At 45.2% G+C, this 24538-nt stretch overlaps 1 protein-coding gene across 1 annotated transcript in view; it reads left to right on the top strand.

The window, feature by feature from the left end:
- The window catches only part of HIVEP3 (HIVEP zinc finger 3), a 571694-nt gene that overhangs the window by 80678 nt on the left and 466478 nt on the right, over window positions 1–24538 (top strand). The window contains exons 3-6 of the mRNA XM_066269482.1: window positions 2674–2876; window positions 4797–4853; window positions 5248–5319; window positions 5840–5953. The gene's annotated coding sequence lies outside the window, so the exon portion shown is untranslated. The remainder of the gene's footprint in view (window positions 1–2673; window positions 2877–4796; window positions 4854–5247; window positions 5320–5839; window positions 5954–24538) is intronic.

Consider the following 24538-nt stretch of genomic DNA (forward strand, 5'->3'; position numbering starts at 1 on the left):
TCTGGTGGAAGTGAATATCATATTTTGAAAAGCTTCATTAGGTGACTTCCTGCCCAACAAGGCCCAACTGGCCCAATACTCACCCAGCCACCCAGCAACTCCTCCAACCCTCCCTGCTTCCAGGGCTCAGCTCAGCATCTGCCACAGAACAGGTGCCACCAACTGTTGCTGAGTGAGTGGATGTCACACGGAAGACTGCTCAGAAGTAGCAATAGTTTGTCTATTCAGTCAGGCTTTGGTATTCCAGGCACTCAACGTGGAAGATCATCACAGAAGTGTTGACCACCTTTTTCCTGCACCTTCCCCTTTGCCCCCAAAGTTGAAAGCTTTCAAGTGTGAAAGAGGACATCGATCAGGACTTTCTGTAGATCAGATGTCATGAAACAGTGGGACCAGACCTTGGAGGAAATGTAGGCTTCCTTTGCTAGATCCTCCACTGAAGAGTTAAAACATGCTGGACATGTGTCTTTTCAGGATGCTCTAGATTAGATGCAGCCTTTGTGGAGGCACAAAGCCTTTGTGGACTAGAATTAGAAGCCATCCAGCACAATCATACCATACTCTGCAATCTTCACTGGGACATTGCATTACTACCATCCAGTGCAGGAGAGTGGATGCAAGAAATGACCACTTCATCTCACCATCTCTTGGTCTGTAAAGCTGATGCTAAGCTGGGTTTATTTCTTTAATGATATATATAGTTTTTGGTAATATCATATATCATTAAAAGCATGGATTCTGTTAATATACTAAATACCACTAAATTGTTTACTTTAAAATAGTGAATTTTATATGAATTTTAACACACACACACACCACATGTGTAAGGCAGTTGGATTCTGGAACCAGATAGTTTGAGTCTGAATACTGGTTCTGGCACCTGTTAGCTCTGTGACCCTAGGCAAATGACCTAATCTCTCTTTGCCTCTGTTTTATATGTAAAATAGGGATAATAATAGCACTTACTTCTTGAGGTTGTTGAAAGGATTAAATGAGCTAATATCTGAACTAGAACAGGGTTTTGCATGTAATAAGTGCTCTCCGAGTGTGAGCTCTCATTAGTATTACTGCAGATGGTGTACCCCACAGGGAGCTAGGGTGGGTGTTAACTTCTGTGGCTTGTCTACAAGACTTTGCATTATTTAATAGATGAAGTAAAAACTGACAACTCAAGTTGTCTTCATTGTATGACACTGAATCAGACGGAGCCTCTTTGTGAGAGAAAGCTGTTTACTTAGGCACAGTGCTAATATAAAATATATTTTTTTGCACTTTCTGAATCACAGGACTGGAAAAGGGCTCTTGGTTCATCTCAACCTGAACGGAGAAGAAATTGACTTGCCCAAGGTTACACAACTAGTATGACCTGGTCTTCTAACTGCGAGAGCAGTGCTTTCTCTGCCCATCACCATAGTTACAATAACCCAGTGCATGGAAATGCATTTTGTTTTCACATCTGTAATGCTTAAAGTGAAATACACACAAGAATCAGGGTACAGACAGGACTTCAATTTTACAAGGAGCTGTGGGAATTTCATAGGAATAAACCATGTTCGTTTGTTTGTTTATTTGAAAGGTGATTAGACTACATTAACATACTAGGGCTCCTGGTTACAAGTAAAAGAATCAAGCTCTGACTGACTTGAGCAATCAAGGAACTTACTGGAAGGCTAGCTTGAGAATTGAAAGGAGGCTGGCAAACCAGGTCGGGAAAGTAGTCAGAACAAGAGGCTAAGCAGCGGCGACATAGCCAAAGCCACCCCTCAGGGCCAGTGTGGTAAAGATGCTGTAGGCACAGCTGCCCCTGGACTCTCAGTGTCAAAGCACCACACTCTGCCCCCCCTGCTGCCGCCAGCCAACTCTTATCCTTGGGCTTGGCTGTCACGAGTGCTCTGGCAACTTGCTCCTGTGTCTCTGTGCCCCTCTCCAAGATTGAATGTCCCACAGGGAATTCCCCATTAGCTGAGTCGGGCGGATGTCTGAGGTCCAGCATGGTTGGCAGAGGGGCCGCAGGGCATGGAAAGAGAATCTCTGGCCTTCTAAGACTGTGGATTGGGAAGAAGGGCCTTACCTATAACCAACATTTACAAAGGAAGACCTCAACCCTTTCCTGGAAGGTGATAGAATGCTGAGTAATTGAAAACAAATGAACAAAACAACAGAAAATCCATGACATGAGGAAAATCTAGGAAAGGTGTATTGCCCCGGTGTCTGCCTTCTCCCCTTCCTGCGGACGGCATCCTGTCCTCGGCCTGCTCTCTCCCCTGCTCGCCTGCATCTCCATCACTCCCTGCGCTGGAGGGAACAGATGCTCCAGGAAGGACTCCAAGGTCAAATGATTCTCTTACAGCTCTGTCTGCTTCACTTATTGCCAGAGTCACCCTGGAACCCTGGAGCGGCTTCTCTCTCTAATTAGAATAAAATCCAACAGCCTATTATTATTATTTTTACTGTGATAAAATTCACATAACATACAATTCACCGTTTGAGCTATCTGTAAAGTATTCAATTCGGTGACATTTAGTACACTCACAACATTGTGCGGTCATCACCACGACCTAGCTCCAGAACATTCTCACCACTCCAGAAGGAAACTCCGTAGCCACAAGCAGCCCCTCCCATCCTGCCTCCCCCAGCCCCTGGAAACCGCTGGTCTGCATTCTGTCTCTACAGATTGGCCTGTTCTGGAAATTGCATGTAAGTGGAGTCATACACGATGTACTCACCTGCCTATGATGAACCCTCTGCCTCCTAAAGGTTCTCCATGACCTGTCTCCTCCCAACCTCTGAAACCTCCTTTCAGCACAGGACGGGGAACCAGCTCTGCTACAGAGGAGGCGGTCGGTCGATGGAGCTGAGAAGCCATCGGAGAGATGGTGAGAAGCCTCTGAGGAAACAATATATTTGGGACCTCCGTGTGATTGACAACACAGAACAGGGCACGGCAGCAGAGGAGATGGGGCGGGGGTGTGGCCCAAGGGAAAGCTTGTTAGCTGAGTTGAGTTTGTTCTCTCTCTCTGGGCAGATCACTGCCGACTTTTTCATCTCTTCCAGGCAGAGAAACAGCAGGACCACATTAGTGCTGCGTGGGGATGGCAGGTTATGTCAGGGCCCCGATGGACTGAAAGGGCAGGGAGGATTCAAAGCAGGTTCAAGTAGTCCTGCTGGCCTCTGAGTGTTCCTCCTTTCCTCCACTCTCCCTTCCACCATCGAGGGAGAACACTGGGGCAAGAGCAGTGCGTGGAACTGAAGCACAGGGTGGTTTTCTGAAGCACAGGGTTGCCTGGTAGGGAGTGTGCAGCGCATAGGTCTATTTGAGTCCTTGGTATAGTTCAGAGGCTCTAGTCTCTCTCCCCTCTTCACCCCAACACAATCCCAAGCAACCTAATGAGAAAGAGCAATCTGGCAAACAGCCAAGATTGCTATCTTAATGTTAAAATGATGTAACAAAGAGACCCCAAAAAGAGAATGGCTTAAAGAACATACGCGTGCATTTCACCCATACATAATAATTCCCAAATCCGTGGATAGCTCTGCTTCATATCGTCACCCAGTGGTAAAGAGTGACTGCATCTCTGTCATCTTAATGTCAGGCTTCTAAGGTGTCTGTAGTGGGGGTTCAGTGGGCCAGATGGAATACGACACACAAGGCATGAGCTCACCTGTGGGATGTAGTACATGCTTTAAACCAGCAGTCAATGTCTGGTGCTGTCTCCATAGTGAAAACGCGTGGGCTAGGAACCCAAGGGAAGAGTTAGGAGTGGCCCTTCTCCTACAATGAATACTTCACTTACCAGAACTTTTGTTTTCATCTCCATGATCTTGGGCTTGACAGATCCGGGTGTTCATTCCTAAGAAGAATGTTCCCACCAAGAAACACAGCTATGGTTTTGATGAAATGGAAGCTGAGCTTGATCCTTGCCATTTGGGGACTCCTTTTTTTTCTTTCAGAGACAGAGAGAGTCAGAGAGAGGGATAGATAGGGATAGACAGGAATAGAGAGAGATGAGAAGCATAAATCATCAGTTTTTCGTTGTGGCACTTCAGTTGTTCATTGATTGATTTCTCATATGTGCCTTGACCATGGGGCTACAGCAGACCGAGTAACCCCTTGCTCAAGCCAGTGACCTTGGGTTCAAGCTGGTGAGCTTTTTGCTCAAACCAGATGAACCTGCGCTCAAGCTGGCGACCTCGGGGTCTCGAACCTGGGTCCTCCGCATCCCAGTCTGACGCTTTATCCACTGCACTACCACCTGGATAGGCTTGGGGACTCCTTATGCCACTGAATTAACAGGAAGAGAAGGGGATCACTGTCCTGCCTACCAAAGGGAAGTTGACTTGTACAATGCAATAGAACTGAGAAGACTGTGTCCTAAACCCAAGGGACTCATGGGGCCACTTCTGTGACTCCCATGCCAATAATAAAGTTCAGTGGAAAGCTGGCAACCAAAATAGAGAGGACTAATAAGCTTGATTATTTTGAGATGAAGGTTTGGGTCTTGCCAGCGGCTGAGGTGCCGGTAGAAGGTAAGGTGAACATAAAATGGATAATGAAAGAAGGATGCCATGATATTATCAGCTTTGGCCTCATGACAGGATACAGAAGGGGAAACTATGGAGGCCAAATTTATTTTATGCTGATTCTTTATTTCCCACTCCCATTCCCCTACTACTTTATATGAAGAGCACTTGTGGTAGCTAACATCAAAATTTAGATTCCAGGTGGGATGATACTTGATATGACATCACCAGTAATAATACAGTGGCTAATGACACTGGTGTCTCCTTGTGATTAGGATGAGATTTTCATCACTCAAATGAAGGACAAAAATGGAAGCTGGAAGGCTAATAAGGTGGAGTGAACCAATTATTCTTTGTTTATGCTGCCATATCTATTCTCTGGCCTTTCTCTGCTTTCTTCTTTCCCTGGGAGGCTGAACCCTGGCGATTGATTGCATCATCTGGACTCTGTTGCTCATGGGTTTTCTGTTCAGGTCGGCCCGTGATAGGCACTGGCAGGGAATTGGAGGATGGCAGGGAGGCAGGAGAGCTGAAGGTGTTTCTTCCCCTCTGCCTCTGCTCTGAAGCTCTTCCTGGGGCAGAATCTCTCTGCCTGACTACAGCTGTGGCCAGGCAGCCCCTCCTCCGAGCCCCCCCCCCCCCGATCCTCTGCCTGTCTCTTCATTCTTAGGACTGGGAATAGATCTCTGCTGTGGTGCCTCACCACCCCTACCCACCCCTCTGCAGGTCATCCTTGTGCTGAAGTCCCTTCACTTGAGCCATAGGGGGCAAGCTCTGTTTCCTGCTGTGATCTGACAGGTATAGTGTCTATTTCCTCTCCATCTCCTGAATCCTGAAGAATAGGAACATTGTCTTAGTTATTTCTGCGTGCAAAGATCATCTGGTCATAAAATGTTAGGCGAATTAATCAAAAACAGTGCTGAAGGTCTGTCTTCTTCAGTGAGTCTCGTAAAGCCAGAACCAAGAGCAGATTTAATCAGTAGCATGCTCTTAATTTCTATTTCTAGGAAAGCAGCCCAGAGTCTATCCATATCTCTTCCTGAGGTTCCAGCGCCTTTGGGGGTGGCCCAGTGTCCCAGTGCGATACCTGGCAGGGAGACCCAGGCAATGCTTTTTCAGATTAGGATGTCCATTACAATTGCATGTCCAAATGCATTGTTTTAAATGGGCTACATATCCCCATATGTGAAACCTTTCACACATAATTGCTAGTACAGTGTATCAAACAATTTGCTCATCCCTTTAGGCTTCTATGGTGCTTAATTTCTTTTATTAAGTGACTCTCCACTAAATAAGCATCCCTGTCTTCTTCCTCTAGGCCCCGTTGCTACAGATAAACAGATCTGTGCTCTGGAGTTGCTGGCTGATACATCATCACTTCCAACTGATTGAAGGTGGTCAGTGCTGGCAGTGCAGACATGAGGGGATGCTGGTTAGTTAAATATATGGTTCAGAAGTCAGATTGGGAGGGGAGTGATTGCACAGGGGAGTACTGAGGTCAAAGAGTTTGGGTAGAAGAAATCAGAATCTGAACAAGGGGTCTAAGGCCATGGGCAGTACCAACAAGAATCCAAGATCTTTTATTTATTATTATTATTATTATTATTATTATTATTATTATTATTGTATTTTTCTGAAGTTGGAAACGGGGAGGCAGTCAGACTCCTGCATGCGCCCAACTGGGATTCACCCAGCATGCCCACCAGGGGGCGATGCTCTGCCCATCTGGGGCGTTGCTCTGTTGCAACCAGAGCCATTCTAGTGCCTGAGGCAGAGGCCACAGAGCCATCCTCAGCGCCCAGGAGGATGCTCCAATGGAGCCTTGGCTGTGGGAGGGGAAGAGAGAGAGAGGAAGGAGACGGGGAGGGGTGAAGCAGATGGGCGCTTCTCCTGTGTGCCCCACCCGGGAATCCAACCTGGGATTCCTGCATGCCAGGCCGACACTCTACCACTGAGCAAACTGGCCAGGGCCAAGAATCCAAGATCTTTTAAAGCAGGGCCACCTTATATGCTTCTTTTCAGAGCACCCCTCCCCACATTCAGAATGTAAGAACAAGTGACTGAAGTATAGTATAGGGGGAGAGGATCAAGATCCTGATATGCGCCAAAGATTAAGAATGTCTGCTTGCATTTCTTTCTTTCTTTTTTTCTTTTTCTTTCTTTCTTTTCTTTTTTTTTTTTTTTTTTTTTTTACAGGGACAGAGACAGGGATAGACAGGGACAGACAGACAGGAACGAAGAGAGATGAGAAGCATCAATCATCAGTTTTTTATTGCGACACCTTAGTTGTTCATTGATTGCTTTCTCATATGTGCCTTGACCACAGGCCTTCTGCAGACCGAGTAACCCCTTGCTCGAGCCAGCAACCTTGGGTCCCAGCTGGTGAGCTTTTTCCTCAAGCCAGATGAGCCCGTGCTCAAGCTGGCGACCTCGGGGTCTCAAACCTGGGTCCTTCCACATCCCAGTCCGATGCTCTATCCACTGTGCCACTGCCTGGTCAGGTTCTGCTTGCATTTCTGGTCTCAGCTATCTTTTCTTGGGTTAAACTAAGAGGCTTATTTTCCTTAGTGCTTACTGATAAATGATAACACACTTACATTTTTATAAGTATATTTAACCTTCAGAGACTCACAGGATGTGAGAACTGACATAATTCTTAGAAATTATTCATATTATCTTTATTTTGTTTATGAGAAAGTGGAGGCCCAGAGAGATTGTTAAGTATTATTGTTAGAGTATTTATATTCTAGACAATGAAACAAACTCTAACAATGAAAGGAATTTATTGGCTTATATAAAGTATGGGTAACAGCTTCAGGTATGGCTTGATCTAGCTGCTCACTGGTCAACAATGTAACTGAGGTTCTTTTTATTTTCCATTTTCTCTTCCTCAGGATTCATCCACTGCCTGGTAATCTAGTCTTTAGCCTTGTGGTCACATGTGGCTGCATTGATTCTAGACCTCACATCATTGATAGAAGCTATGGCAGACATCCTTTTGGTCAGAAGCCTTGTAAATGTCTTCTCAAATCTCATTGCCTTTACTGTATTTCATGCCTGCCTTTGAAATGATTTCTATTACCAAAGAAATAAGATAGGAATGATTGCTTTTAAACTCTCAGGTCCAGCTCCTGGAGTCTGGGGTCAGGTTATATATAAGACCACATAGGTTAGAATAGAGGAAAAGTGGTTTTCCAAAGAAATGGGGTTCTGATGATGGGACAGTGGAGGAATGGATACTGGAGAGGCTGACTGCAAGTGTCCAAGGGCAATTACTTACCCAAGGTCAAGCAGTTGGTTGTGATCAACTTGGGACTAAAACCCAGCTCTTCACACTCACCATTTTAGTGGCTATCTAATGAATGAGTATACAATCCCACTTAAGATAATATATGTATGTATTAGACATCAAAATAGAATGATGGATTTGCTTGTTCTGTTCAGTTTATACTTCATCTATGATTGTAAATAAGTACAAAAACACACCTTTTGAAAGGTATTAAGAAGCACAAATGGCCAGTTATAAAAAGAGTCCTGGGTATGTAAAGTACAGCAAAGGGAATGTTGTAAGTAATATTGTAATAATTTATGTATAGTGTCAGATAAGGTTCTAGACTTATTGGGGTGATCACTTCATAAAGTATATAAATGTCTAATCATGATGCTGTACACCTGAAACTAATATATTATATGTCAACTGTAATTGGAAAATTGATTAATACATATATAAAACAATTCTAAACTCTAAAATAAGAATTTAATACTGTACCTTGAAATAACATAAAACAAATTCTGGAGAAATTCTGGGGAAAAAGCCCTCCAAAATATACCTTGCCATTTAGTCACCATGAGTACAATTTTCTGGGTTAATTAATTTTGCATCTCATCAAACCGTGAAAGCTTTCAGGAGAAATTAAGCAGATTTTAGGAGAGTTATTTCATTTAAGTAAGTGCCCTCTAGTCTTACTGAGGTTTTAGCTGTCAGTCTTCTGGAGCATTTTTTGGAATTGGAATACAGTTTTTTGACAAATTGTATGAGATACCTTAGGTATCTTTTTTGCTTTTCATATCGTGGGAAAAATGCTTGTTAATGTCCCTCAACAAGATCTCTTTCTTTTATTCAGGAATTCTAGAGGCAAAGAAGAAGAAAAGAATGGTTCTGACCACCTGCTTTGTGCCAGGCAGTGTGCTAAGGACTAAAGATAAAGAAAAGAAGGGTAGAGTCTTCATGAAACTCCAAGTTTAGTGGGACAGACAGATATTTAAACGTATAAAGAAAATACTATGGCATTAACTGCAGTAATAGGTGGAAGAATAGAGTGCTTTGTGAACACAGAGGAAGGCAGAAGGTTGGGAGTAGGGAAGAGCCAGAGTCAGAGAAAGAACTTCTTAAATGATAATTGGAATAGCTAGGGAAAAACAGGGAAGGATATTCTCTACAGAGGGGACTCATGAACACTGAGGTATGACACTTTTTAAAAGAATTTTAAAAATATTCATTTTAGAGAAGAGAGAGAGAGAGAGAGAAAGAGAAGGGGGGAGGAGCAGGAAGCATCAACTCCCATATGTCCCTTGACCAGGCAAGCCCAGGGCTTTGAACCAGCCACCTCAGCATTCCAGATCAATGCTTTATCCACTGCGCCACCACAGGTCAGGCTGAGGCATGACATTTTACAGTGTCTTCCCATGAAACTCCATGTAATTCAGAAGGGGAGACATGTAAGGGCAGGGAATGAGGAGAGAAGGCGCAGGAGAAAGAAGCAGGGACTGGGTCATAGAACTTGAAGTCCATCTTATGGGTGACAGGAAGCCTCTAAACAGTTTTATGTAGGGCAGGGGTCCCCAAACTACGGCCCGCGGGCCACATGCGGCCCCCTGAGGCCATTTATCCGGCCCCCGCCGCACTTCTGGAAGGGGCACCTGTTTCATTGGTGGTCAGTGAGAGGAGCATAGTTCCCATTGAAATACTGGTCAGTTTGTTGATTTAAATTTACTTGTTCTTTATTTTAAATATTGTATTTGTTCCCGTTTTGTTTTTTTACTTAAAAATAAGATATGTGCAGTGTGCATAGGGATTTGTTCACAGTTTTTTTTATACTCCGGCCCTCCAACGGTCTGAGGGACAGAGAACTGGCCCCCTATGTAAAAAGTTTGGGGACCCCTGATGTAGGGGTTGTGCCATAGACATATTTCTGTATCAGTTAGGTTCTATGGTTTTAGGCACCTCTAATTAACTTTAAAAAAAGGAGTACACTGGAGAGATATGGGATTAAAAACAAACAAACAAACAAACAAACTGAAGGAAAAGCTCCAGAACCTTGGCTTTGAAAGGAGCTTCTGGGGCAGAAATAGCAGGAACCAGTTGTCAGTCTCCTTTGTCTGTAAGAATCAGGTCCAACCACCTTCAGTTTTTATGTTGTTCTGTTCAGAATTCAAATTCCAGATGAAGGATATTGTATTGCCCTAGTTTGCAGGCACATCCAACCTGGTGAAGCCATCATGTTGACTGGCAGTCTCACCAAGCTTAGATCTCATGCGGGAGGGTGAGTTCTGAAAGCAAACTTAGGGTGTTGCTACCATAACGAAGAGGAATGCCAGCCATGTCACCTAAAGCAATGAATGCCCACTTCACCAACTAGTTGGAAGTCAGATTTTAAGGGGACAAAAGATGAAGGGAATTAAAAGGAAAAAGGTGATGGAGGTGTGGATTAGGGTTGTAGTACAATAAGTAGAAAAAGAACTGTGAGATTTAAGAATTTTTTTTTTACAGAGACAGGGAGAGAGTCAGAGAGAGGGACAGACAGGGACAGACAGACAGGAACAGAGAGATGAGAAGCATCAATCATTAGTTTTTCGTTGCGTGTTGCAACACCCTAGTTGTTCATTGATTGCTTTCTCATATGTGCCTTGACCGCGGGCCTTCAGCAGACCGAGTAACTCCTTGCTCGAGCCAGCGACCTTGGGCTCAAGCTGGTGAGCTTTTTGCTCAAACCAGATGAGCTGGGCTCAAGCTGGCGACCTCAGGGTCTCGAACCTGGGTCTTCCGCATCTCAGTTCGATGCTTTATCCACTGCGCCACCGCCTGGTCAGGCGAGATTTAAGAATATTTACAGGATAAAAATTGGTGGTTGAATCTAGAAGAAAGAAGAGGACAGAATCGAGGATGACTCCCAGGTCCTAGCATGCAGTAATAGATATCAGTTCTGGGAGATGGTAAAGAAGGGGAGGGGAGATGATAAATTGCTTAGGACAGAGGCGGGATCAAAGGGACCAGAGGGAAAGCGGACAGAGTGAAAGGGGATGATAGGATGGGACCAGAGAAGGGAAAGAGATTGGTGAAATTATATACACATAACAGTGTTATAGAGAGTAGAAAAGCAAATCCTGGCGGGAAGGGGGTGGGCATTGGGGGAAGGGGGCAAGGGGGATGTTGAGGGGAACATGGGGAAGGGGGGATGCATTCCGGGGGGACACTAGAATCTATATAAACACAATAAATTACAATCAATAATAAAAAAGGTTAAAAATTGCTTAGGACACCGTAAGTTTGAGAAACCTAGGGGACATCAGGTGGCTGTTAGAATTTGAAGCACAGTAACTGAAATCATGGATGTGGACAATATACCTAGGAAGGATTCTGGAAGGATTAATGGAAAACACCAATATTTAAAATTGGCTTGCCAAGGAAAAGAAGGTGAAAAGGCAGGAAAATGGAGAGGAGGAGGAGAATGAAGAGTGTTGAGGGTCACAGAAAACCACAGGATTCAAGGAAGAGTAGATTTGAGTTCTGGTAAGGGCACAAGCACATTCTAGGGAACTGATGTATAAGTGAGAGGTGAGGAAGTACAGGTAAAAACCTGTAGGCCTCTATTATGATAATCTTGGATGAGAAGAGCTGGGAAACCGCGCAGTAGCTGGAAGGGGTACAATGTTAAGGGAATTAGGTTTTTTATTTTTGGTAGTTTGATTTTTTTAAAAATTGAGATATAATTCACATACCATAAAATCAACTCTTTTAAAGTATATTATTTGGTGGCTTTTAGTATATTAACAAAGTTGTGGAGTTATTGCCCCTAATTCTAGAATATTTTCGTCACCTCCCCACCCCTGAATAAAAAAGAAACCCCATACCAATTAGCAGCCACTCCCCATTTTCCCATTCCCCCAGCCCTGGCAATCGCTAGTCTATTTTTTGTCTTTAAATTTGCCTATTCTGGATACTTCATATAAATGGCCTTACAAATAGTGTGGTCTTTTGTATCTGGCTTCTTTCCCTCAACTTTCAACATTCATCCATATTATAGCATGTAGCAGTATTTCATTCATTTTTATTTCCCAATAATATTTCATTGTATGGAAAAAACATAATTTGTTTACTGATTTATCCAACGATGAACATTCCAATTGTTATCACTTTTTGACCATTATGTATATGCTATGAACATTTGTATACAAGTTTTGGTGTAGATATGTGTTTCTAATTCCCTTGTGTATATACTTTGGAGTGAAATTGCTGGGTCTCCATTTGGGGAGAGTTGATTTTGTTTACAAGCTGAGGGTACCGTGGGAACCAGTGATGAGGCAAACTTGGGAGATAAAGAAAGGGGCAGGGAGGAGGAGGTGGGGGCTGGAGAAGGGTCACTTTTTTCAGTATCACTCACTTTCTCTGTCGGCACACCCTAACGCCCTAACCTCATTTCACAACTACTAGATCTTTTGCATCTGCATTACATCTTCTGACCAGGGAGCGAATCTAGTGCGTGGATAAAGCACCCTTTAGAAGATCTTTTGCGGATGTGTCCATGCGGGTGGCTCTTTTTCCGTTGCAGTTCATAGTTTTGGGGTCTCCTCTGGTTAGAGCCTGGCCCATTGCAGGTTTGTTTTCTCCCGTTGACTCGTTCACAAGTGAATCAAGACAATTCATTATACAGCTTGAGTCTGATACCTGGTTCCTCAAGTCACCCCCGCTCCCAGCCGTCGGGGTTATAAAGAAGGATGACGGACAACCGCGGTCGGACACCACGATCGGCAGCACTCAGCTTTCATACGTTCCCGTCGTAGCCAACACGCACGCGCCGCTCCCTTGCCAAGTAGTGGGCGGGGGTAGGTGGGCGGGGCGGGTGTCTCCAGGGCCAATCGGGAGCGAGCGCCCCCACCTTCTCGGCCGGTGGACCCAGCTTGACCTCGGCGGTGGGCGGAGGAGGCGGGCCAGTCGCGCGGCCACGGAGGGGGCGGGGCCAGGGCCTGGAGGCGGAGCCTAGGGCTGTCAGTCCCGCGCCTGCCGCTGCCGCTGCTCCTGCGGCCGGGGTTCCTTACCTGCTGTGGCCCGGGTGGCTACCAGCGCTGCCGCTCGCTGCCCGCCGCCCCAGCATCCCAAGCCGCCTCCCGCCGTGCTAGCCTGGCGCGCAGGTAAGGCTGGCCGTGCTGCCGAGACCTCGCGTTCTCCTCGGCATCGTTTCGTCGCGCGGGCGCCCCCTCCGGGCTGTGTCAGCCCCGCGGTTCCCCTGGCCGCCCGGGGACGGTCCCGGGGGGCGGGACGACAGTCTTCCCATCCCCCCCACAATCCTCCCCCCCACCTCTAGGCACCGCGCCTTTCCCGGGGTCCCGGTGTAAAACCTCCGCATCATCGCGTGGGGCTGGTCCCAAGCCCCCCCCCCCCCCTTCGTGGGCCGATTACACAATCTCTGGGTCTGGGGCCGGGGGTCCTTCTTGAGCCTCCGCCCCACACCTGTACCCGCGACGCGTTCCCAAGCAGAGGGCAGAGACCCAGCGCGTCAGCAGGGCTGGGAAAGTTTCACTTTGTGGTCCGGGTTTGTTGACATCCGAGAGATGCGGGGAGATGGAGGCTGAACAGCTAGGATGCGCCTACGCGGGCAGCGTTCCCTTTGCCCCGGGGTGGCCCTGGTCCAGGTTTCCTTTACAGAAGTCCTGACGAGAGCCCGACCACGGTCCCCGGGGGCTGCTGCCGTGCACGCGGGTCTCGCCGCCGCTACGTTAGCGAGCCCTGGCTCCTGGATTGCAGCAATCTGGGGACAGGTCAGCCTCCCGCTCTTCCTCCTTTCCTAATTTAGCATAGACATTTAGACCAGGTAGGCGAATTTACTTAGCATTTCCCTGACACTCTGTATTTGTGAGGTGCTTTGCCATCCCTGATTAGTTAATTAACAAGGTGAGAAAGCAAAATAGATCCTGAAATGCATGGCTAATGCCTTTAGTCTAGCAACTCTTTAAAGAACCACTGAGAGCTTTAGGCTGTTGGCGGAGAGAGATGCTTTTGGCCAAGGTGCTGCCGGGAGAGCTATTCGGTTTCTTCTCTTTCTGTGTCTTCTTGCCTGAGAAGGCTTTGGTCATGGCAAGGTTTTCTCTGCCTCTGCTTATGCTTTTTATTGAGGGTCACCAGGTCTATGGTGGGTTATTTGGTTTTCTTCACTTACAGAAAGGAGGAATTAAAAGAGTTTCTGGCGAAGCAGTCAAGGAAAAAACTGAGGTTCAAATAACTTTGAATACTTGTCTGCTTTACCAGGTTACCTTCCTGTGCAGAAAACTCTTCCTGTTCTCTCCCATCTTCCCAGTAGGACTATCCAACTCGGTGAGCATTACCGGTTCCTCATTTAGTCCATAGACCTCATGGTACCTGTGGTTTACAGATCTGCCTAGGGACATCCTCTTAGAGTGGGCTTAATTAACACTTTTATCTGCCCATTAAGCAATATAGCTTGAACTCTCTCTTGCAGTCAGACTCTGTTGTAGTGTTGAATTTTTAATAATATATAATTCATTTTAATAGTGTTTCTATAATAATCTTCCTATTAGTATGCCGGTTCTGCAACACCAGTACTTTTGGTATGGAAGCAGCAATTTACTTGAAATATTATTATGGGAAAAACAATTCTCCAACAGATTTGCAGGCCGCTTTACTTAGATAATTACTACTAAAGGCTGTTAAGATTTTTTATTTTTTGGTGCAGTATGTGTTAGAAAGCTTTTGATCTATGAGGTCATTATGAGGTCATTTCTCTCTGAGGGTGATGGTTTCAGTCATTGTGTCACTTAAGTATTTTTGGACTAATGTCGGAAGAGATTTTTTCCCCACGCTGATTTCTTTTTGGACAGGGTTCAGAGTTAACAAGATTTAGTTTGATTTGCCAGCCTAAGTTTTAAGAAGGATAAAATATATTGTATTTGGTGGTTTATATTAGAGCTATGATTGTGGGTTTTATTAGCATATGTAACAGACACTGTTTTTGGTGTTTTATAGATACTAATTTTTCTAAAAACCCTTAAAGGAAGGTTGTTATAATTACCCCATGTTCCAGATGATGAAATTGAGGCCCAGTGGCTGGACCCAGGTGGCATAGTTAAGTAAATGACAGCCAGACTCTAGTCGAGGCAGCCCAAGTAGAGTCCAAGCCCTTAACTACTGTGCTGTCCTGCCTCTGTAGATGATTCTTTCCATGGCTGTTTTGTTTCTACATGCTGTCTGTACAGCATTGCATTCTGCACTTTGGGGAGGAGAAGAGCACTTTACAGGGTAATAACAAACACTGGGTTAGGAACTTTTATTCTGGTCGTAACTCTGCCACGAGCTAATTGGTGATTTTGAACGAGATACCTGATCTCCCTGCCTTCCATTTCCTGGCTGGTGGAATAACAGCAGTCGAAGCAGATGAACTAACTAGCCTTCATCTCTTGGGGAGCTGGAGAGATGAGTCGATACATGTAAGAATTAAATGTCTTTCTCCCTAAAGTACAGGGTAAGATCAAGTGTCAGATGAGTGGGGTGTGTGCACACGTGGCCTTGTGCCTGTGTCATGCAGGACCGGAAGCTATGCACCCTGTGCTGCCAGTGGCGACGATGGGAGGACGATGGTTGAGAGATGTCATCTTAAACACTTCAGTATTGTTTTATTCTGTTTCCACCAGCATTGTTCCTTTTGTAATTAAAAAAAAATAAAAGACAACCAAAAGAGAAGTCACCCTATAAAAGTGGGGTGACCATGTGCAGGACTGTGTGAGGAGCATTTGTGAGCAACCATTTAGCATCACTTCGCAGGAAGCTGGGGGTCAGATAATGGCAGGATCTGAATGGCAGACCCAGGAGTTCCCAGAATCAGGGAAAGTCAAAGTTGAAAGGAAACTTTAAGGTCACTGGATTAGCACCCTCCTCCTCTTTTCTCCCTCCACCATCTCTCCAGTGGATAAATTTCCCGTAAGTATACACCTGTCTCACAGCGCTCATCCTACTCTTGCTGGGATACCTCCTGGACCAAATGTTTGGTGTGCTTCACACATCTGTACATTAAAGTAGCTGGCGATTGGGAGCGGGAAACTAATGAAAGATTCTGGGCCTTTCTGGCGTATGCTCTTGAAAGATCACCCTTGCTGTGAAACCTGGATTAAAGGGGAATACTAAACCAGGGAGACCAGTTAGGAGGATTCCAGAATCTAGGGTTGAGGTGATCCAGACTGAGACAGGTGGTAGCATGGGATTGCAGAGGACTCCCTGCACCTGGTGCCTGCCTGTCCACAAGCATCAGAGAGGAGGGACAAGTCAGCATCTCCTTGGGGTGAGGGGGGTGTTGAGAGCAATGCTGGACAGAGCTGAGGGTCTGGTAGAGAAGAAACCACTATGTAAATATATCCCCCCGAGCCGATAATAGACTAATATAGGGCTTCAGCAGACCAGAAGACAGATTTTCTTCCTTCTTAAGAAGGGAGTGAACCATTTAAATACAGTGGGAAACTCCCTTTGCCTAATGAAGAAATGTCACAGTATTTTCCCCTTGGGTGTTGCAGCGTCTTACACTGGCTCCTCCAGCCTGATGTTGAGTTTCTTGGTCATGTTGGGAATCTGACATTATTTGAAGTTGTACCAGGAGAACACTTTGGTGATGCTTTTTTTGTTTGTTTGTTTTGTTGGGAAATCTTCTTTTTGGGCTCCTGTTCTCCAGGGTCACCTGCTCAGCGAGCACTGGAGAGCCAGCACTCTTCGTGGGAGTGCTGAGTGCATCACTGGAAGTTTTCATTCCAGCGCGGGTTGTGAGGCATCTCAAGGACTTGGGCTCAAATGATGACCCCATTGACAGGAAAATGGGACACTTTGGAGGAAACAAATAAAATTTACACTGGAAACCTCAAAGGCAGAAAAAAACAGTTCCAAGTGTTATAAGTTCATTTTTTCTTGTTATTGGCTTAGAATGCAACATTTCTTAAATATCTGTATTTATAAATTTGTAAGTCGAAATATGTTGTCTAACAGTGTATGTGGAAGTGAACTGTATAATCTCATTTTTTTTCCTTTAGCCAGGACAATATTGGTCTTGGTTTGTCAATATCTTGTAGGGAAGTGCTTCTGAAACAGGGGCAATTTTGCCCCCCTCAGGAACATTTGACAATATCTGGAGACGTTGTTGGTTGTCACAACTGGGTGTGAGGTGTGTGCTACTGGTAGCTAGTTGGGTAGTGACTAGGGGTGATTCTGAACATCCTGCAGGGCTCAGGACGGCCCCCACAACAAGGAATCCTTCAGCCCAAAGTTAATAGTGTTGAGGCTGAAAAACTCCACTTTTTTTTTTTTCTTTTTTCTGAAGCTGGAAACAGGGAGAGACAGTCAGACAGACTCCCGCATGCGTCCGACCGGGATCCACCCGGCATGCCCACCAGGGGCGACGCTCTGCCCACCAGGGGGCGATGCTCTGCCCATCCTGGGCGTCACCATGTTGCGACCAGAGCCACTCTAGCGCCTGAGGCAGAGGCCACAAAGCCATCCCCAGCGCCCGGGCCATCTTTGCTCCAATGGAGCCTTGGCTGCGGGAGGGGAAGAGAGAGACAGAGAGGGAAAGTGCGGCGGAGGGGTGGAGAAGCAAATGGGCGCTTCTCCTGTGTGCCCTGGCCGGGAATCGAACCCGGGTCCTCCGCACGCTAGGCCGACGCTCTACCGCTGAGCCAACCGGCCAGGGCGAAAAACTCCACTTTTGATGATAAAACAATTTGTTATTAGGAGCAAATTGAAGTTAAAGGGAAGAGGAGGAAGAAGGAAATATACAGTGTGCCTTGACTCCTTGCAAGTGATAATAGCACCCTCACTTCCGGCACCCAGAAGGAAGACCTAGCAGGCTGCCAGCACACAGGCGTTTGTCCGCCACCCAGGAGCTATTTCAATGACTGGATTGCTCAACACAGCAGTGTAGAACAGGAAGTAGAAGTCCTTGTAATGGGATGAGGCTGCAGTGTAATTAGTGGAGGCATAAGGGTTTATGGGCCTAGAAGGGAATCTTTGTCCTACCAGAATAATTTTGAAAAGTTCTAGGGAATGTTTCAAAGGTGATTTTGTTGGGGACACTGACTGGCATGCTCAGAAGAAACAGTCTCTGCTCTGGGAGCGCAGGAAATTTCTAGGCTGTTGATCTGAACGCTTTCCAGATTCTTCTGTGTCCAGACACAGAGTAGAGAGTTGAAGTTCTCTGTGTCCCCCCCAACCCTTCTTTAAAAGCTTTTATTGGCCCTGGCCGGTTGGCTCAGTGGATGGAGTGTCATCCTGGCATATGGATGTCCTGGGTTTGATTCCTGGTCCAGGGCATATGGGAGAAGCAACCATCGGCTTCTCTCCCCCTCCTTCTCCCCCTTCTCTCCTTCTTCCCCTCCCAGCCAGTGGGTTTGATTGGTTTGAATGTTGGCTGGGGGGCTGAGGATGGCTCAGCCTCAGGTGCTAAATATAATTCAGTTGATTCCAGCATGGACCCCAGTCAGGGGTTGCCAGGTGGATCCTGGTTGGGGCACATGTGGGAGTCTATCTCTCTATCTTCCCTCTTCTCACTTAAAAAAAAAAAAAGCTTTTATTTATTAATGGAAAATTTTAAACATATACAATAATTGAGTTGAATTACCCAATGCCCAGCTTCAGTGGTTTTCAGTTCCTGACTGATCTTGATCTGTACCCCACTCATCTTTAGGCTCCTTCTCACATTTTTAAATCTAGAAATTAGCTTAAATAATTACTGATTACCTGCCAACTAGAAGAGGCTTGGCAGTGAAGGAGATAAGTGATTTTCTGGTGGTTGGGTCTCCCTGGAGGAAAACTGATAATGGACATGCATGATCATAACAGCCATGAGGGCCTGATAAATAGGAACAGGCCCAGGCAGATCTGGGATGGGAGGGCTCAGTTCTTCTTGGTGGGAGAGTACAGGGGATTGGAGACAAGTTTCTTTTTCTTTTTAAGCCTCATGAGTGGAGAAGTCTGCTAGAGTTCTCTGCTGGTGGAAATGAGTTTCTGGGTTCTGCCCTCGAGGGTCCTCTCAGTCCCAGGAGGAAGCATTGTTTGTGACTTTTCTTTTGGGATGACTCCTTTACTGTTTCAAGACCCTTGGGTGTGTGCTGTGTGGTGGGAAGCCAGCTGTTCTGCGTGGCCCCCTGGCTCTGGCCTGGTGGGTCAGCACTGATGTCTCCTCCCTGGAAAGCGCAGGGCCGGGAGGGGCGGGAGAGAGAGGCACTGTTCCAGTGCTGGTGGGGTCTCTTCTGTAGCAGCTGCTCCCTCCCCCCCAGTCTGTTCCTGGAGGCAGGGCTGTCCTGTTCAGCCACTGGCAGCCCACACCTGACGGACATGGCATTGCAGCCTACTCCTGGCAAACAGGGCTTTCTTTTCCTGCTTGTGTCTCCTTGAGCTCCAGGACTAATTGTTTTTGTGGCCATTGGAGAATTGGCGTGCATTTTCTTCACTCAGTGTTATGTTGTAATATGTGTACGAAATGTGGCTTCAAAACTTGAGAGAGTTCTGGAATAATCAGATAATTGATGTCTATGAATTTTAATTAGTACTGGTTTCTACAAATGTGGACATTCTAGACTGAGTTCACAAGCAACTGCATTAGTGTGAAGATCTGGGCCCCTGAAGGGCTGTACTTTTCATTTATATTTTATTTATTGAATGCATTTTTACCCTCTTCTTGTTCCACAAGCAACTTTAGGTGGCATTAACTTGCTATGAACATCCTGTATCACAGTCATAGATTTTCAGGTATCATGCCTTTCAGTGAGGAGGGCAGCTCCTCATCTATTAATAATAGTTATCTACTCTATGCCTCTATTATATGCCAGACACCTTACTTACATTAAATCTATTCTTTATAACCCTTCTAGGTAGGAATTGGTGCAGTAAGTATTTAACGTCGTGGAGAGGTTCTTGGAAGCTGCGACTTTAAGACACACGACGTGTAATGAAACCAGTTTTATCATAGGCTAATTGATATAAACTACAGTTAAGTTCCTGTAGTATATTTCTGGTCACACACACAAAACAAAACAAAACACAAAACAAAACATCACCAGACTTCTAAATAAAGACCCCCAAACACTTCTAATATTAAACACTGAAATAAGTGTGAGCTATACATACACATAAGAAAGATGAATAAAAACAAGTAAGATGTTAATTTTCCAGTCTACCTATACCAGTTCAAGGTCATGAGTGACTGGAACCTATCTGATATCTCAGAGTGCAAGGTGGAATCTGACTCTGGAGAGGAAGGCCTTCCATCTCAGGGTACACTCAAACTCACACCCACAGGGACTGGCACAATGTGGACATGCCCAGTTCTCCTTATGTGTACATGGGATGTGGGAGGAAACTGGAGTACCCCTTGAAGACAGGAGGAGAATGTGCCAACCCCACATACAGACAGTGGTCCTGGCTGGGAATTGATTCCCCCCACCCTTCATCAATGTTATAACAACAATGTTGAGTGAAGAGATGCTATTTGAGAACCTACTATATTCCCATTTTGCAGATGAGGAAACTGAGGTTTAGGGAGATTAAGGAATGCTAGGGAGTACCATTGCTTTTTTACCTAGACTTGTTTGATTGCAAAGCCCAAGTGCTTTCCATAAGCCTTGTCTCTCACAGTTAGAAGTTGGGGAGAGTTTGTGCTAGGATCAGTGGAGAAGATGGGGAAGGTGCTATGAAAGGGGTCTGGGAGTTCTGGTTACTCCAGCCAATGGAATCTTCACTGTGAACCCCCTGGGAAACATTGCTTTTGAGTCTGATGAGTAGCCTGTGTCCTATATTTGAGCTGACTGTATAAAACAGAATCACACACTGGCACCCCTGAGCCAAATTTGATCAGCAGATGTGTTATATTTGATCTGTATGGTGTTTTATTTTTAAAAAATGTATTAGTTGCCATCATTTATAGTGGGATATTTCACACTAAAATTTTCAAATTTTCAAATTTCTTGGCTTCTCTTGAATCATCAGAAGATTGTGCAGCACTGGGCCCACATTCTTGGTTGGCTGTACTTAGCGAGCAGCTGCTCTCCTTGGTAGAGGGGAGACTCCCTTGTTTGTGTCTGTGCCACCCTGCCCTCTTCATTTGTTTAAATGACTTGCCAGGACTCTGAAGGCATTTGAGTTATAGGTACCCTCACAAAAGTAATGCACATTCTCTCTGCCAATGTCAGGGATGTATGAGCGGAGGCTTGTTCTGTATTTAAAGATCTCTGGTATTTCCTCCTTTGTAGAGAGCCTGGAGACTCTACTTGGCATGTGAACAGACACATCCACATTACCCACTTCTAGCCTCCAGCATTGGATAATTGGACTTCAGATGGGTTCTAAGACTAAGGCAGAACAATCAGATACTTTGGGATTTGGACACTGAAACAGAGACCTAGGAAGTCTCAGGCAGGAAGGAGTGCAGACTCAGGCTGAGGATGGTGGTGATCCGAGGAAGCTGCATGGTAGGTAGGTGAGAGATCACGTGGCAGCACAGAGGGAGGAGCTACCTGGACTCTACTTTTTTTTTCTTTTTCTTACTTTTCTGGAGCTGGAAACGGGGAGGCAGTCAGACAGACTCCTGCATGCGCCCGACCGGGATCCACCCGGCATGCCCACCAGGGGGCGATACTCTGCCCATCTTGGGGTGTCGCTCTGCCGCAATCAGAGCCATTCTAGTGCCTGAGGCAGAGGCCACAGAGCCATCCTCAGTGCCCGGGCAAACTTTGCTCCAGGGGAGCCTTGGCTGCGGGAGGGGAAGAGAGAGACAGAGAGGAAGGAGAGGGGGAGGGGTGGAGAAGCAGATGGGCGCCTCTTCTGTGTGCCCTGGCCAGGAATTGAACCCGAGACTCCTGCACGCCAGGCCGATGCTCTGGACTCCACTTTTGCTGTACTTCCTGCAACTGGGTTCCTCTGTAGCCACAGCATTCATCCAGTGACATTTATTGTGTGCTTATTGTAACACCAGGTACTGTTTAGCTGTTGTGATACATTGGTGAACAAAAGCAGACAAAAGTTCTTCACGTAGAGCTTATATTTTGGTGGGGGAAAACAGACAATTCCTGAAAAAAAAATAAAACAAATAAATATACAAATAAATATAAAATGTAAGGTAGTGATAAACACCAAGAAGAAAGATAAATTGGGGAAGGAGACAGTGGATGTATGAGGTTGTGATGTTATGTTAGGTTGCTTAAGGAATGCCTCTTGATACAGTAATAGTTGAGCAGAGTTGTAAATGAAGTGAAGTGTGAGCCAAGAAGAAACCTAGGGGTAGAGCATTCCCTTCAGAGGGCTTGGTAAGTACATAAGAATATGCTTGACTTGTTTGAAAAGTAGCAAGAAGTATATTGTGGCTGAAATGTAACAATCAATGGAAGAGGAAGAGGTGAAGGGAAGGCAAGACCTCACATCTGTGTTAAAGACTTTGGATTTTATTCTAGTGAGATAGGAAACCATTGGAAGGTTTTGAGCATAGGTGACATGATCTGGCTTCTGTTTTAAAACATGTACATGCTGTATGGAGAACAGACTGTAAGGCAGATAAGGTGTATGTAGGACAAGTAATTTGGAGGCTATGTAATAGTCCATATAAATTCAGTGGTGCCTTTGACTAGGGTAGAGGTGGAGGTGGTGGGAAGTGGACAAGTTCTGAATATATTTTAACATAGTGTTCACGGGAATTGATGATGCATTTGTATTGCATGTGAGAGAGTATAAACATTGCTGCAGTATTAGCATATCCCATTCTCTTCCTGGACAACATTCAGAAGCAACAAGAAAGGTAAAAAAAAAATACTGAAAACCTTGTAAACTTTATTTCCAGCAAAATTAAGACAGAAATTTAATCTATAGTCATCAAAATGTTTGTGAAGACTGTCCCAAATCTCTGACCAGGCGGTGGTGCAGTGGATAGGGCATCAGACTGAGATGTGGAGGACCCAGGTTCAAGACCCCGAGGTCTCCAGCTTGAGCGCGGGCTCATCTGGTTTGAGCAAAAGCTCACCAGCTTGAACCCGAGGTCGCTGGCTTGAGCAAGGGGTCACTCGCTCTGCTGTAGCCTCCCAGTCAAGGCACATATGAGAAAGCAATCAATGAACAACTAAGGTGCCACAATGAAGAATTGATGCTTCTTGTCTCTCTTCCTTCCTGTCTAGTCTCTCTCTGTCCCTCTCTCTGTTTCTCTCTCTGTCTCTGTCAAAAAAAGACTGTCCCAAAGAAATGAGATCAGGTGGAAGCCATGCAGGAAGAAATGAAGAGAAGCAGCACAGAGATAGTAAAAGCCTGGCAGCGGTAGATCTCAGAAAGTACCAGAGAAATCAGATTATTTAAGGGGCAGAGTGCCCCCGATGTGAAAAAGCTATGTGTCTTACCTGCGGCAATTATTGTGGGAACTGGATGCACAGCTGGTGGAAGAAACCCTCCTGGACACAGTTTGATTCAAAGAAGCAAAAGAATAGGGGTTGTATAAAGGCCCATAGGCAAGCTGCCATATTTGTAGGCAGTATTCTGTCTCTGTGGGAGCAGGGAGAAAGAGAGCCTTTCCATCATGAAAACTGAAAGAGTATCACCACCATGAGCCCCTCCCCTGCCAAGAGGAACCTCATACAAACAGCTGTGAGGAAAATGAATTCATTCAATGCTAATGGAGAAAGGAAATGGTAGACTTCTGTTTCTGAGAATGGTAGACAAGTTCCCACTAAAAGATATTAAAATGTTGGATATATGTATTTAAACTTAAAAAACTGAGAAGAGAGAGAGAAAAAAAAACTATTAACCTAAAATCTACAGTCAAGGGGAAACTAAGAGAGAGGTGCAGATTACTAGAACACTTAAGTTGCTTTTGCCCCAGGAACATTTGTTGATCCTAATGTACACAGGCTTTGGTTTTGGCAGCCTTGCAGAACAAGGATGTCAGAAGTCAAAGTTTATGGATTGCCCAAGTTGGAAAGTCTCATATGAGACTCTCCCCATATAAAGCTGGAACTACTTAGGGTAAAGGTGAACCAGAAGTACAGTAAGACCATGTCTCTCTACGCTTAAGAGACAGCAGGGAAGATTACTCAGGTACTCTGCATGATGAGCAGTAAAGTCAGAAAGAACAGCACAGAGAAAACAAAACATGCAGAGGAAGAAACAAAATGATGAGAGAACTAGCAGAAGCCAGTGATAGAGAAAAAACAGACTCACACATTCTTTATGTATTTAATTATCAGAGACAAATATGTTTATTATGGTATAAATAAAGGCAAGCTTATAAATGTCTTCAGGGAATGGGTAACAAAAGTGGCTTGGCAGATTTGAAAAAGACCGAACAGAAACAAAAATATAAAACTGAAATTTAAAAACTTAATGGTCTATCATTAGACAGCATATTAGACAAAATTATAGAGAGACTAGTGAATTGGATGATACGTTATCAGAAATTATCCAGAATACTGCACGGGGAAACAGAAGGACAAACTATGGAAGAACAGTGAAAAGACATAGAGGATAGAGTAAGAAGTTCTAACATGCATCTACCTGGGGTTCAAAAAGGAAAGGAAAGCAGGCATGGATCAGAGGCAACTACTGGAGGAAATAATGACTGAGATTTTTTCCCCCAGAACTGATGAAATCTATCAAGCCAGAAATTCATAACCAGAGCACCAAAGGCAAAAAGAAAATCCTAAAAACAAGCAGAAAAAGAGACAAATTACCTTGAAAAGAGTGATTTACACATGTCTCAATACCAACAATAGAAACCAG

This window comes from Saccopteryx bilineata, chromosome 3 (genome assembly GCF_036850765.1).
Source record: "Saccopteryx bilineata isolate mSacBil1 chromosome 3, mSacBil1_pri_phased_curated, whole genome shotgun sequence".
Lineage (NCBI taxonomy): Eukaryota > Metazoa > Chordata > Mammalia > Chiroptera > Emballonuridae > Saccopteryx > Saccopteryx bilineata.